Raw genomic sequence first — 12,872 nt, forward strand, 5'->3', positions numbered from 1 at the left:
CCACAGCAAAGGTTTCAGATTTTATGATCATGTATGCTGTTCCAGGATAGAGGCTTGTTGGGAAGAGATGGCATTCATCTCATACCAAGAGGGAAGAAACTGTTTTCTTGAAGATGGCTGACTTGCTGGAGGACTTTAAATTAGGTGCACTGGAGGATGGGTGTTCAGATGGGAATGCAAGTCAGGGGACAGCCAAGCAGGAAGGACATAGAGAGGGCAGTCAAGGAGGTGTCAAGAGGCTGGAATGATGTTGGGTGGTGGGGAAGTGGATGTTACTAATGGGGGACTTAAGTGTCTATACCAAAAGCCTGGGTGCCATGGGGTCTGGTGATAATGGAGATAGAAAAGGGGGCAGGGTGGAGTGGGTTTGGAGCTGTGGCAGCAGGTGCTGCCAGGAGCTAGGCCTGTCCTGGCCTGGGAAGGGGGTGGGGAAGGTAGACTGCCTGCGGCAAGCACCTAGCAGTCCATTTGCTTTTGAAAAGTGAATGGGAATGGGGGGCTTGGCTGCTGGCTACCTGTGCCAGGGCCTGCCTGGTCAACTTACCATTGTCCCTGGGTACTTCTGCATGCAAGACCCCCAGTCTGAGGCTGGGCAGCACACAAGTCCCTGGTCTAGTGCATGTTATTCCAGAAATGTTGCAAACTCTCATAAACAGCCTCTTTCTCCTTGCTCTGCAGGTCCAGCAGCTGCATGCAGGGAAGAAGCACCAGCTGTGTGTGGGGATGTGCCTTCAGGGTCACCACCAGCCTCAGCTGGGGCCCTCTGTATAAGGCTGATGGATTTGTGGTGCTACAGCATGAAGGACATCACACATGAGTGGGAAAGGGACCGGTGGACAAGGAGTTCCGGGATAGGCTCCTGGAGCCTTGAGGAGAGGCACATGAAGGTCCAGGAGTGGCAGGCTACCATGGCAGCCAGGGAAGTGGAGGCCACAAGAGCAGGACTGCTGGGTGCTGAACACCATTCTGGCCCTGCCGGTCACCCTCATGCTGCCTGCTGCCCAGCCTCTAGCCACAGCCCTGCCTGCCTCCTGTCCAGCTGCAAGCCCCCAGTGGGCTTGGGCTGAGGTGCAGTAGCACCTCTAACAGCCAGGTTCCTCTGCCTCAGCTGTCCTCACCTCACTAAAGCCCTGTCCCACTGCTCACCCCAGGTCCATGCAGTCCTGGAGCAGGAGCTGCCTGCAGCAGGGCCAGCACTGCATGTGGGCCCAGCCCACTGGCTGCTGGAAATGGAGTTGGCTGCACCAGCAAAACAGTGGCTTCTTTCACCCCTGGGCTAACCCTCTGCCCGCTGGTCTTGCCATAGTGTGTGAACCCCTGGTGGTGCGGTTAGAAGCTGGGGTGCTGCGTGCCTGTCCCTGGGCTTCAACGCCCAGGTGCCCCCACCCTGGGAAGGCATACAGAGCAGACTGTACATAGCTTGCATGGGGAAGAGGGTGCTTTATTGGTGGTTGGTGGAAGGGCTTTGTGGGTTGGAGGGAGTGGGGAGAGACTCTGTGGTTCAGGAGGGAGCAGAGGATGGGGTTTCCTGTGGGAGAGGGATGGAGGAAGGGCTCTGTTGTTGGGGGGGAGTGGGGATGGGGTCTATGTTTGTGGATGGGAATAAAATGCTTTTCAGAAAACTGTCCACAGTGAGAGTGGTGCTGGGGGTGCACAGTGGGACCAGGGGCCAGAGCCACCCATCCAGGTGGTCTACAGTAGGGATTTCAGGAGGAGGTAATCTTCAAGTGATTCTCACACTTGGTGCCCTGGTCCCTGCTGCCAGGTGTGCGGTTTACCTGGGGCCTTGGTTGGGGTTGGGGGGAGGCAATGCTATCACTACTGCTGCAGCTGGCACTCCTGGTGTCAGGTGTCATCTGCCTGCTGTGCCTACTCCACCCAGGCCTCATAGAAGAGTTCCCCCCAGGCCTCACAGGCAGTGATGATGATCTGGGGGATGCTGGCCTCTGCAACCTTGAGGTGGGCAGTGAGGGTGTGCTAATGTCCCTTCAGGCATCTAAAGGAACACTCCACCAGTGTGCAAGTGTAGCTCAGGCACCTGCTGAAGTGTGCCTAGTTGGGGTCCAGCTGGCCAGTGTAGGGCCACATGAGCCAGGGGAGGAGCAGGTAAATGGGGTCTCTGATGAGGGGGGGTGGGACTGCCACTCCACCCAGCTGGAGTTCTAGCTACCTTGGTGAGAAGCACCTGCTCTCCACCAGGGCTGTCAGGGTGGAGTTGTGGAAGATGCGGGCATTGCGGGTACTGCCTTTCCAGATAGTATTCACATTGGTGAAGGCATTGCAGTGGTCAATCTTGGCCTGCAGCACAATGGAGGATGCCGCATACCTCCAGGGTGGTCTCCCCAGTAGTCACCTTGCTCATGCTGAAGAGGTGGCTGATGTAGTGCAGACTGGTGGATGTGGCCAGCTTGAGTAGGGCTATGGTCAGGTATCTGCAGGGAAGAGCAGCCATATGGTGGTGGCCTGTTCCTCCAGGTGTGGGTGGAGCTGGTTGAGAAGCTCTTGGAAGGTGGCCTGGGTCATGGCCTGGGTCATGTGAAATGACTCCAGCCACTGATCGTCATTCCAGGTGTGTACCCCCAGTTCTAGCTGGCCTGGTGGGCCCACATGCAGGGGGCCTGGCACCCCAGAAGCACATGGACAGTAGCAGGTGTCATCCAGGTGACCATTGTTGGTGTCCCTGCTGGGGTCTGGGCAGCAGCAGTGCAGTGGCAGGGGACCTCAGATGCCATGGTGAGGCTGGCCATGCAGCTGCACACCATGGGGGGTTGGGGAGCAGCCAGGGCTGAGACTAACCTGGGCCAGGTGGTGGTCCCCATGGTGGTGAAGTGCAGCAAGAAGGATGGCAAACCAGAGTCTGGGGCATAGGTTGTTGCTTCTGGGGTCTGGGGGTGTAGCAGCCACTGCATGGTGGGCACAGTCTCTTGTGACAGTCACAGAGGGCTGTGACAGCACGCTGCAGCCTGCTCCAGGCCAGAAATGCAGGTGGCCAGGGAGCAGCATTTGGGACTGGCTTTTAAAGATGGCATCTGGCTGTAGGCAGCTGTGGTCAGAGCCTCCAGCTCTCCCTGGCATCTGCAGGGGGTGGTGCAGGGCCACAGGAAGCCAGGAACAGGCTACTGCCATGAGCAGCAAATCTACTCCCAAATGGCTACATGTGTAACCACCTGCCCAAGGTTTACTTCTCAGTAAATCACTGCAGAGTAAACCTATATAGCACTAATTGCATGTGTAGATGCGCTTTCATATTATGTATCTCCCATCCTGTATGTGGGACTGTGTTGCTGGCTGGGAATTGATATACCACGTAAAATTTAGAAGCATTTTTTTGTCAAAAGTTTTTTCTTCTCTTTTTTTTTAAATTTAACACTCCCCGCCCAATATTCATGAAAGCCCAAAAGTATTAATAGTGTTTCCATTTAATTGAAAAAATGTTTGTATACATTTTTAATGGCTCTAATGTCAATGAAGTCAATAGGACTTTTACATGAGTCAGAGCAGCAGGAATTTGGCCTATACATGCTCTTGTGGTATGTCTTTACTGCTCTGCAAGGCAAAAGTGCTGCCCAAGCTTGATTTGGCAGCTTGCAACATTTTGTGAACTTTTCCAAAGTGACTGAATTCCCTTACCAGAAGCACTGAAATAACTGGCACAGTGGATGTACTAAAAATGGGTTTTTAGAAAGGTTCAAATGATTTAAGAACACAAATCTCACTAAAAATCCCTCATAAGCCTTGGTAGCCCCAGGCCCCCCAACAGGCCCCCCAGGCCCAACGACTTCCAGCCTACCTGGAGGTAAGTGGAGGCCTGTGGTGGGAGGGACTTAGCCCAGCTGCAGGGAGGCAGCTGAGAGTAGCCAAGGAGGGTAGCACCCCTCCCCCCCGGACTCATATGTCGCCCAGCCCTCCCAGGGAACCACGTGACCAGAGCCTCATGAACAGAATGTGCAAAGAGGTATGCTTTTAGGCCTGGCATGTGAGTTAGCATGGGAGTTTGCATAGAAGGGCACACAGGAGGGGCACAAGGCCCTAGGCAGAGTCTCAAGGGAGCAGTTGGCACAGTAGTAGCCAAATTGCTACTGGTGCAATGGTGGGTGGGACACGTTGCACCCTGAAGTTCCCCCTGTGGCTGGATCCCTCCCCTCTGGTACTTCTGAGGCCTCCACCCAGATGGAACCCATGGTTCCAGCCTCCATTCAGATGGAGGCCCTGGCTCTCAGCTGTTTGGGCTGCCTGACATGACTCCAGGCACATGGGATCAGGAGCATTGCAACCTCCCCTTGTGAGGTTTGCTCCGTATTGGAGTCTCTGGAATCCCAGATAGTGGAGCTCCAGACCAGTGCAGAAACTGCGTTCCATCAAGGATGGCGAACAGGAGATTGACTCCTACTGCCAGGCCCTTCACACCAGGACAGAAGAATGACTTAGGTCACCTGCCAGGACCAGGGAGGTCAAGAGGCACTTCCATACTGTTCAGCCAGGGGGCTGGACAAAGCTTTTCTCTGGCCCCAAGGCTCACTGTACCAGGGTCATCACCCCCTTGGATCTCTGCAGCAAGTACAAACCTCTTGCAGTGCCAGTAGAGCCTGCAGAGCTGCCAGCTACTGAAAGTGAGGGAGAAACACGACCGGCTATCATCCCTAAGATGAAACGCAGAGTGGTTGTTGTGGGTGACTCCCTCCTGAGGGGGACAGAGGGAGCGATCTGTCACCCTGACCCCTTAGCCCAGGAGGTCTGGTGCCTCCCAGGAGTCTGTATCTGGGATGTGGCTGAGAGGATCCCAAAACTTTTCCGGCCCTCTGACCACTACCCTATGCTCATCTTCCATGTGGGAACAAATGACAGCTTGGAGCAATCCCAGCAGAGTCATGAGTGGCTACAGGGCTCAGAGGGTTGGGGGAACAGGTTGTTTTTTCTTCAATCCTTCCAGTTATGGGTCACAGGCAGGGAGAAACAAATCAAGGGAGTAAACTGAAGATTGCATTGCTGGTGCCACTGTGAAGGCTTTGGCTTCTATGGCCACAGTTGACTTTTCAGAGAGAGAGGCAGTGGTCTGTTGGGAAGAGACAGCTTCCACCTCACTCCACCAGGGAAGAAGCTCTTCTCAGCCAGAATGTCTGACTTGCTCAACCGGGATTTAAACTAAGCTTGCTGGGGGATGGGCGGACAACCACCAGAGCAAGCTCACCAAGTATCAACCACAAAACCAGCAGGTTAGGATGCTCAAGGGAACCCACTCCTACCCCAGCCCAGGAACAGAGCTTCTCCATGAATATAAGGAAGCCTAGGGCCTCCAACAGCACACTTACTTGCCTGTACACTGATGCTCAGAGTTTGGGAAATAAACAGGAGGAACTGGTCCTTCTGCTAAACAAAAATGACTATGATCTCATAGGGATCACAGAGACCTGGTGGGACTCCTCCTATGACTACCCTACTGGTATAAATGGCTATACCCTGTACAGAAGAGATCATGCTGAAAAAAGGGGCGGGGGTCTAGCTCTCTATGTGAAGGAGAGCTACACATATCTACAAGCTGAGATTGGCGCCCAAGGATTCATAGATTCATAGATGTTAGGGTCAGAATGGACCTCAGTAGGTCATCAAGTCCGACCCCCTGCCTTAGGCAGGAAAGAGCGCTGGGGTCAGATGACCCCAGGTAGGTGCTTGTCCAGTTTCCTCTTGAAGACCCCCAACGTAGGGGAGAGCATCAGCTCCGTTGGAAGCCCGTTCCAGATTCTGGCAACCCTTACTGTAAAGAAGTTCTTTCTAATGTCCAACCTAAATCTGCTCTGTCAACTTGTGGCCGTTGTTCCTAGTTATTCCAGGAGGTGCCCTAGTAAATAGAGCATCTTCTACTCCCTGCTGCCCTCCCCTGATGAATTTATAGGAAGCCATAAGATCGCCTCTTAGCCTTCTCTTGCGAATGCTGAAGAGATCTAGGTCTCTCTGTCTCTCCTTCTAGGGCCTTGCCTGCAGGCCTCTGACCATATGAGTGGCCTCCTCTGGACCCTCTCAAGATTCTCCGCATCTCTCTTGAAGTGTGGCACCCAAAACTGGATGCATTACTCCAATTGTGACCTGACCAGTGCTGCATAGAGGGGAAGCATCACCTCCTTGGAATTGTTCATCATGCATCTGCTAATCCATGATAAAGTGTGGTTAGCTTTGTTCGTCACTTCATCACATTGATGACTCATGTTCATCTTGGAGTCAGCTATGACTCCAAGATCTCTTTCTGCTGCTGTGCTTCTGAGAAGGTCGTCCCCCAGCCTCTAAGTGTGTTGGTGGTTCTTTTTGCCTAGGTGCAGTACTTTGCCTTTGTTGAACTGCATCCTATTTCATTCTGCTCATTCTCCCAAACTGTCCAGATCTACCTGGATCCATTCCCTACCCTCTGGTGTGTTAAGTTTGCCCCATAATTTGGTATCATCTGCAAACTTGGACAGGGTGGTCTCCATGCCCTTGTCCAAATCATTGATGAAGACATTTCATAGATTTAATAGATTTCATAGACATTAGGGCTGGAATGGACCTTGGAAGATCATCTAGTCCAGCCCCCCGCCTGAAGGGCAGGAAGTCAGCTGGTGTCATAGGATCCCAGCAAGATAAGCATCCAATTTTTTCTTGAAGGTGTTCAATGTAGGTGCTTTAACCACCTCCGGTGGCAGGCTATTCCAGACCTTGGGGGCTCAGACAGTAAAGAAATTCTTCCTTTTGTCCAGCCTGAAATGGTCTTGTAGTAGTTTATAACCGTTCGACCTTGACATTGAATAGCACTCGTCCAAGGTCTGAGCCTTGTGGGATTCCCCTGCCCACATCTTTCCAGGTCAATATTGACCCATCCACCACCACTCTCTGGGTGTGACTTCTAAGCCAATTTGTCACCCACCTGACCGTGTAATCATCTACATCACAGCCTGTCAGTTTATTTATGAGAAGAGAATGAGATACTGTATTGAAGGCCTTCTTAAAGTCTAGGTAGATGACATCTACCTCGACAACTGCATCTAAGCATTTTGTGACCTGGTCATAAAAAGAAACATGGTTAGTCAGGCAGGATCTATCTGCAATGAATCCATGCTGATTTCCTTTCATCATTATTCTCCCTGCTAGGCTCCCACAAATGTGATCCTTAATTATTTTTTTCCAGAGTTTTCCTAAGGACAGAGGCAAGACAGACCTATAGTTTCCTGGTTCCCCTTCTTGAAAATAGGGACCACATTGGCCCTTTTCCAGTCCTCTGGGACCTGACGAAAGCACCATGAGTGCTCAAACAGCTGTGCTAGTGGCTCTGCTGTGACACTGGCCAATTCATTCAGCACCCTTGGATGAAGTTCATCTGGGCCTGCTGATTTGAACACATCCAGCCCCCCCAAATGCCTTTTCACTAAGTCTGTGCTAACAGTTGGGCTGGTGTCCATCCTGTGTCTACCTATGATCCATTTGGGAGATTTGTCTTGGTCTGTATCTAGGAATACAGATGCAAAGAACTAATTGAAGAGCTCAGGTTTGTCCCCTCTCTCTGTCACCAATTGCCCTAGTTTGTCCTGTAGGGGTCCTATCTTACCCTGCACATTCCTTTTGCTCCCTATATACCTGCAAACTACTCTGATAGTCAATGTTATAGTCTGATAGTCCATTGAAGAATGGATTAAATATTTTTCATTTGGCACAGAAAGAATATGGCCTCTACAGTCTGTTGGGATCATTGCAGGATATTACTGTCTTCATTTTACTCTGGAACACTGATATGAACAGTTGGATTGCAAGTGTCAGGAACTACCTTTTGGAAACATGACTCTAGATTTTAGTATTCTTGTATCATTCATTATTAAAATTAACAGAAACTTGATGATGACTTCGTAATCATCTGCATTTGCATCTGGTTGATTTCCATCCCCTCCCCCACAAAAAATTGGCAACCAAAAAAGAAAGAAGTTGTAATATCTATCTCATTATTTTCCATCATTATTTACCTCCAGATACGCTGTTTCCTTCTGGTCTGTGAGGTGGCTGTATCTTTCATAATGAGACAGTCTGTCACATTGTCCTGATGAATGCTGATGAGTTTTCTTGCCTTGAGCCAGGAAATCTTTCATGACAACACAATGGGAAGAGTCACATGCATATGCGCTGGGCTCACAATACTGCTCGCATAAACATGGAAAAAAAACCACTCACTTTTATCTGTTGTTATCCTTGGACATTGCTGGAAAATGAACTACAAATTCATTGAGGTCATGGATCTCATTAGTTTTGATTATATGATCGATTCCTAGATTTGAAGCATGATTAATGTCCTGGATGTGCTGTGTTTGTAAATAACCCCTCATGTCTGAGCCTGTGCAGCCACATAAAGTACAGAATGTGATTTCTTCCTTCATTGGCTTTACTGATGGTGACAATATTTTTTGGCCTCACAGCTCCAACTACCATGAAATATCAATGGCTCAATATCTCCATTGGCACTGATAGATCTGGAGCTTTCATCAGAAGCACTAAAGCTTCTTTGAGTTTTCTCAATTGATTGAACTTGGTGCCCATCTCAGCAAATCCCATTTAAACAAAATGGGAGATAAAACATTAGGAATTAGATAGTGCCTAGTAAGATCAGTTAAATATCTACCTAAACAGAATGTTCTGTTCCCGATGTTTGTCTTAGTAATACCTCCTGAATAATTTGTAGTTCATGTGTTAACTTCTGAGTTAGATATATTCATTATTTTATTAGTTTCTCATTGTTTTACTTGCTGTGCATACGCACTTTACCCATTTGGGATATTTTATATTTGGTGAGTACTGCTAGTGTGCTCAATACCATACAGTAGACAAGAAGAGGCCTAATCTTAAGTAAATCATGGGTTATTTAAAGGTTTTTATAAGTAGAGGTAGGATTTTTCTTTTGGTAAATGGAAGAGAATGAAAATGCAGGTACAGTTGCTCTAATATTTTATGCATTCATGTTGACTTCACCAAAAATGTTGGTGGGAAGAGTTGTTCAAGGATGTATTCTCAAGCCTACTGGCTGTCCTGCTTTTTTCCAGTATGGTAGGGCTTAGAGTACTCATTCACAGTGTGGGAAATCTGAATTCATTCTTCATTTCTCTGGGAGAAGGAGAGTTGAAACTATATTTCCCACAAGAGTATGTAACCAATGACCTACAGTGTATTGGGCTGGATGATTTCAAGATCATCTGTGGCAACCGTTCTACTTTGTAAGTGAGTCACTGACCTGCTTCCTAGGCAAGTAAGTCAGCTCTGGTTTTCAGGTTCTCAGACCAGTTTATTCTACATAGAAGAGCCTAGTCTCCACAATAAATAGAATGAATGAACCAACCAACCCAACCCCTTTGTCTTTCTTCAGACATCCGAAGGGAGGTAATTTTAGCTTTCTCCTTGGCTCAGCAACGTATGCTTTCATCCTCCTCCTGGAGCTTTTAAGCCTTCTGGTAGATCTACCCTCATTAGAAGGTTATCTGTTCCAGCTGGCCTCTAGCCTCCAGCCAGGTAGGCTATTATCCACTGACCAGCTGCAGTTGTGTTCCAAGCTCCTGAGAGCCAAACACCTCTTTACAATAACTAATGAAATATTACCAAGAGTTGGGACTAGAATCTAGATGAATATTCAAACCAGACTAGAGAGTCAGTTTGACTTCCTTGGTTTTTTTGTTGTTGTTTGTTTTCTCAACAAATATTTGAACAATTTATGCCATGGAGAATAAATCCAACCAGAGAGTTTGGGGGAGCTATGTGTCAGAATATCTTACATTTCCTAAAATCCTGATCATCAAAAGTGTACAAGAACTGAACCCTTAGATCTATAGTCCTGCTGTTAAATAAAGGGTAAGCCAACTCTTCGTTCAGCTCTGGGAATTTAGTTTTTCCTTTCCTTTACTTCTCTTACAATGGAACCTTGTATGTCAAATAATGAAACATTTCATAGTTTTCCCACTTCAGTGAAACAAACTTAAAACATTTTTGTCCAGTTGTCAACTTTATGATGCTTTTATGATGCTCCAGTGTTATATCAAACTGAAAAATAATTTATTCACACAGAATTATGGCTCAAATTTGGATGAGATTTAGGGTGAAAAATTAAAAAAATATATCACACAACTCCAAATATGCTTCACAGCTATGCAGAAGAACTTCAGAGAAAATTAGAAATCATCTACTTCACCAACTCTACTCTGGAAGAGACCAACTCAGGAAGGACATCACCATATACTACAACAACTTAAAAGACAGAAATCCATGCATGTTCCCTGACAATATACAGTGGATACAAAGAGACTACGAAAAACTTTCTATAGCATTCATCCTACATAAAAAGAAGAAATGGAACAAATTACTCCAAGAACAAGCTCCCCAGCCACAAAACAACCATCAGAGGAACAACACCAACACCTTACAACATTCCAACCTCAGACGTGATAAAACTGAAAGCAGCAACCAACCCGCAAATATTATCAATCTCTCCACACACATGCTTACCAAAAATGAAAAATCTGTCCTTTCTAAAGGCCTAAATTTCTGTCCAGAAAAACACCCTAATAAAATACTTCAATGTGGAGCACTAGAAGAATTCTTCCGCCGCCTCCGCCTCAAGGAATATTTCCACGACCAAACTGAACCCACTCCCAACAACAACTCATCCTCTGACAACATTCAGGAAAGGATCAATGCCAAAAAGCCCCCCAAAAAATCAGACTGGACACTTCACAGTGGATGAAACCCTAACTTTGACCGCTACATTGACTGCTTCAGGGAAAGAATGAACAATGAAATAATCAGCAACACATGTCACCATAACAACCTCTCTCTACCAGAGAAAAAGGCCATAGAATCTCTAAGATCTAACCACCAAATAGTAATAAAACCAGCAGATAAAGGAGGAGCCGTAGTCATCCTAAACCATGAGGATTACATAAAGGAAGCCAAGAGACAGCTCTCTGACACCACCTACTACAAAGAACTACAAGAAGATCCTACTCCCCTTTTCACCAAAAAACTCAACAATACCATCAAATCATTTCCATCAAGACTACAAGAAAAACTATAGACCTTGATTCCCCCTACTACCTAACCCGGGGACTTCCTACATGCTCCCTAAAATCCACAAACAAGGGAACCCTGGCAGACCTATCATATCCAACCATGGGACCCTAAATGAGGAAATATCAGGTTTCCTTGAATCAATCCTAAAACCACTTGTCACCCACAGAGCAAGTTTTGTACAAGACACTACAGATTTTCTACGGAAACTTAAAAACATAGACCACCTTCCCAGCAACACACTCCTAGCCACCATGGACGTAACCAGCCTATAACCAACATCCCACACCAGGATGGCATCCAAGCCTGCCTTACATATCTACAGGAACAAGATTACAACTCAGAATACAGAGCCAAAGATATTACTGACCTTATACACTTCATCCTCACACACAACAATTTAACTTTTAATAATCAACACTTCCTCCAGATGATGGGAACAGCTATGGGCACTAAAATGGCCCCACAGTATGCCAACCTTTTTATGAGCCACCTGGAAGAAGACTTCCTCAAGAACTGCACCATCAAACCCTTGCTATACTTAAGATACATCGATGACATCTTCATCGTTTGGACTGAAAACCTACAATCTCTGATTGAGTTCCATCACAAATTCAACAATCACCATCCCTCCATCCAACTTTCTTTAGAATACTCCAGCACCAACATCTCCTTTTTAGACACAATGATCAGTATCCAGAAGGGTAAAATACAGACCACAGTATACAAGAAACCCACAGACCAACATACATATCTGCACAGAACCAGCAATCACCCGAAACACACCAAAAAAGCTGTGATATACAGCCAAGCCCTCAGATACCACCGCATCTGTACTGAAGAGAACACCCGGGATCGCCACCTCACCGATCTTAAAAAGGCTTTCACCCAGCAAGGACACTCCTCCAGAGAGATAGAGTGCACTTTTGAAAGAGTCACCCGGATACCACGTGAAGAACTGCTGCAGTACAGAAGAAAACCACCCACAAATCGCACACCGCTAGTTATGACCCCTCCCTTGAACCTGTACAGAAAATCCTCAAAAAATTGCAACCCATACTAGAAAGAGACCCTATTCTTAAAAAGATCTTCCCAGAGCCACCCATCCTAGTCCTCAAACAAGCACCGAACCTCGCCAACCTCATCACCAGAAGCAAACTTCCTCAAGCCCAGAACCCACCAAAAGGATCCAGACCGTGCCAGGACAAGAAATGCAAAACCTGCCAACACATCTCCACCACCCCCACTATTACTATACCCCACAACAGAGCCATCAGCATCCCAGGATCTTACAGCTGCACCTCCAGAAATGTAATATACCTCATCCAATGCACCAAATGCCCTGATGGAAAATACGTAGGAGAGACCAAACAACAACTGCGCACCAGAATGAATGCACACCGGAAATCTATCAAAGACAGAAATACACAATTACTGGTGGGGGCACATTTCTCACAGGAGGGCCACTCTCTCTCCAGTCTCTCAGTCCTGATCCTCAAGGGACACTTACACAACACTTCCCAGAGATGAGCCTATGAACTCCATTTCATCAACCTCCTGGATACTAGAGAACATGGACTAAACATAGACTTTGGATTTTTGATACATTATAATCTGCCTGGCAACTGACTCCCCAGCCCAGCCCCTGGCTTCTTTACTTTTCATTCCATCCAGGAAGAACACACCAACTGCTGAAACTTCCTTAGCCTGACGAAGGGTTTTTGAACTCGAAAGCTTGCTTAATAACTATTCTCCAACTATTTGGTTTGGGCTAATAAAAGATATCAAATTCACCCAAGGAACCTTGTCTGCCT

The 12,872-nt window shown here is 47.4% G+C and overlaps 1 long non-coding RNA gene across 1 annotated transcript in view; it reads left to right on the top strand.

Moving 5' to 3' along the window:
• The window catches only part of LOC132250029 (uncharacterized), a 69,951-nt gene extending 68,499 nt beyond the window's left edge, over nucleotides 1-1,452 (top strand). Inside the window, exon 3 of the long non-coding RNA XR_009461620.1 lies at nucleotides 679-1,452. This is a non-coding gene — a long non-coding RNA (uncharacterized LOC132250029). The remainder of the gene's footprint in view (nucleotides 1-678) is intronic.
• Nucleotides 1,453-12,872: the final 11,420 nt, after the last annotated feature.

The sequence above is a fragment of the Alligator mississippiensis genome, chromosome 1 (assembly GCF_030867095.1).
Source record: "Alligator mississippiensis isolate rAllMis1 chromosome 1, rAllMis1, whole genome shotgun sequence".
NCBI classification, from domain to species: Eukaryota; Metazoa; Chordata; order Crocodylia; family Alligatoridae; genus Alligator; species Alligator mississippiensis.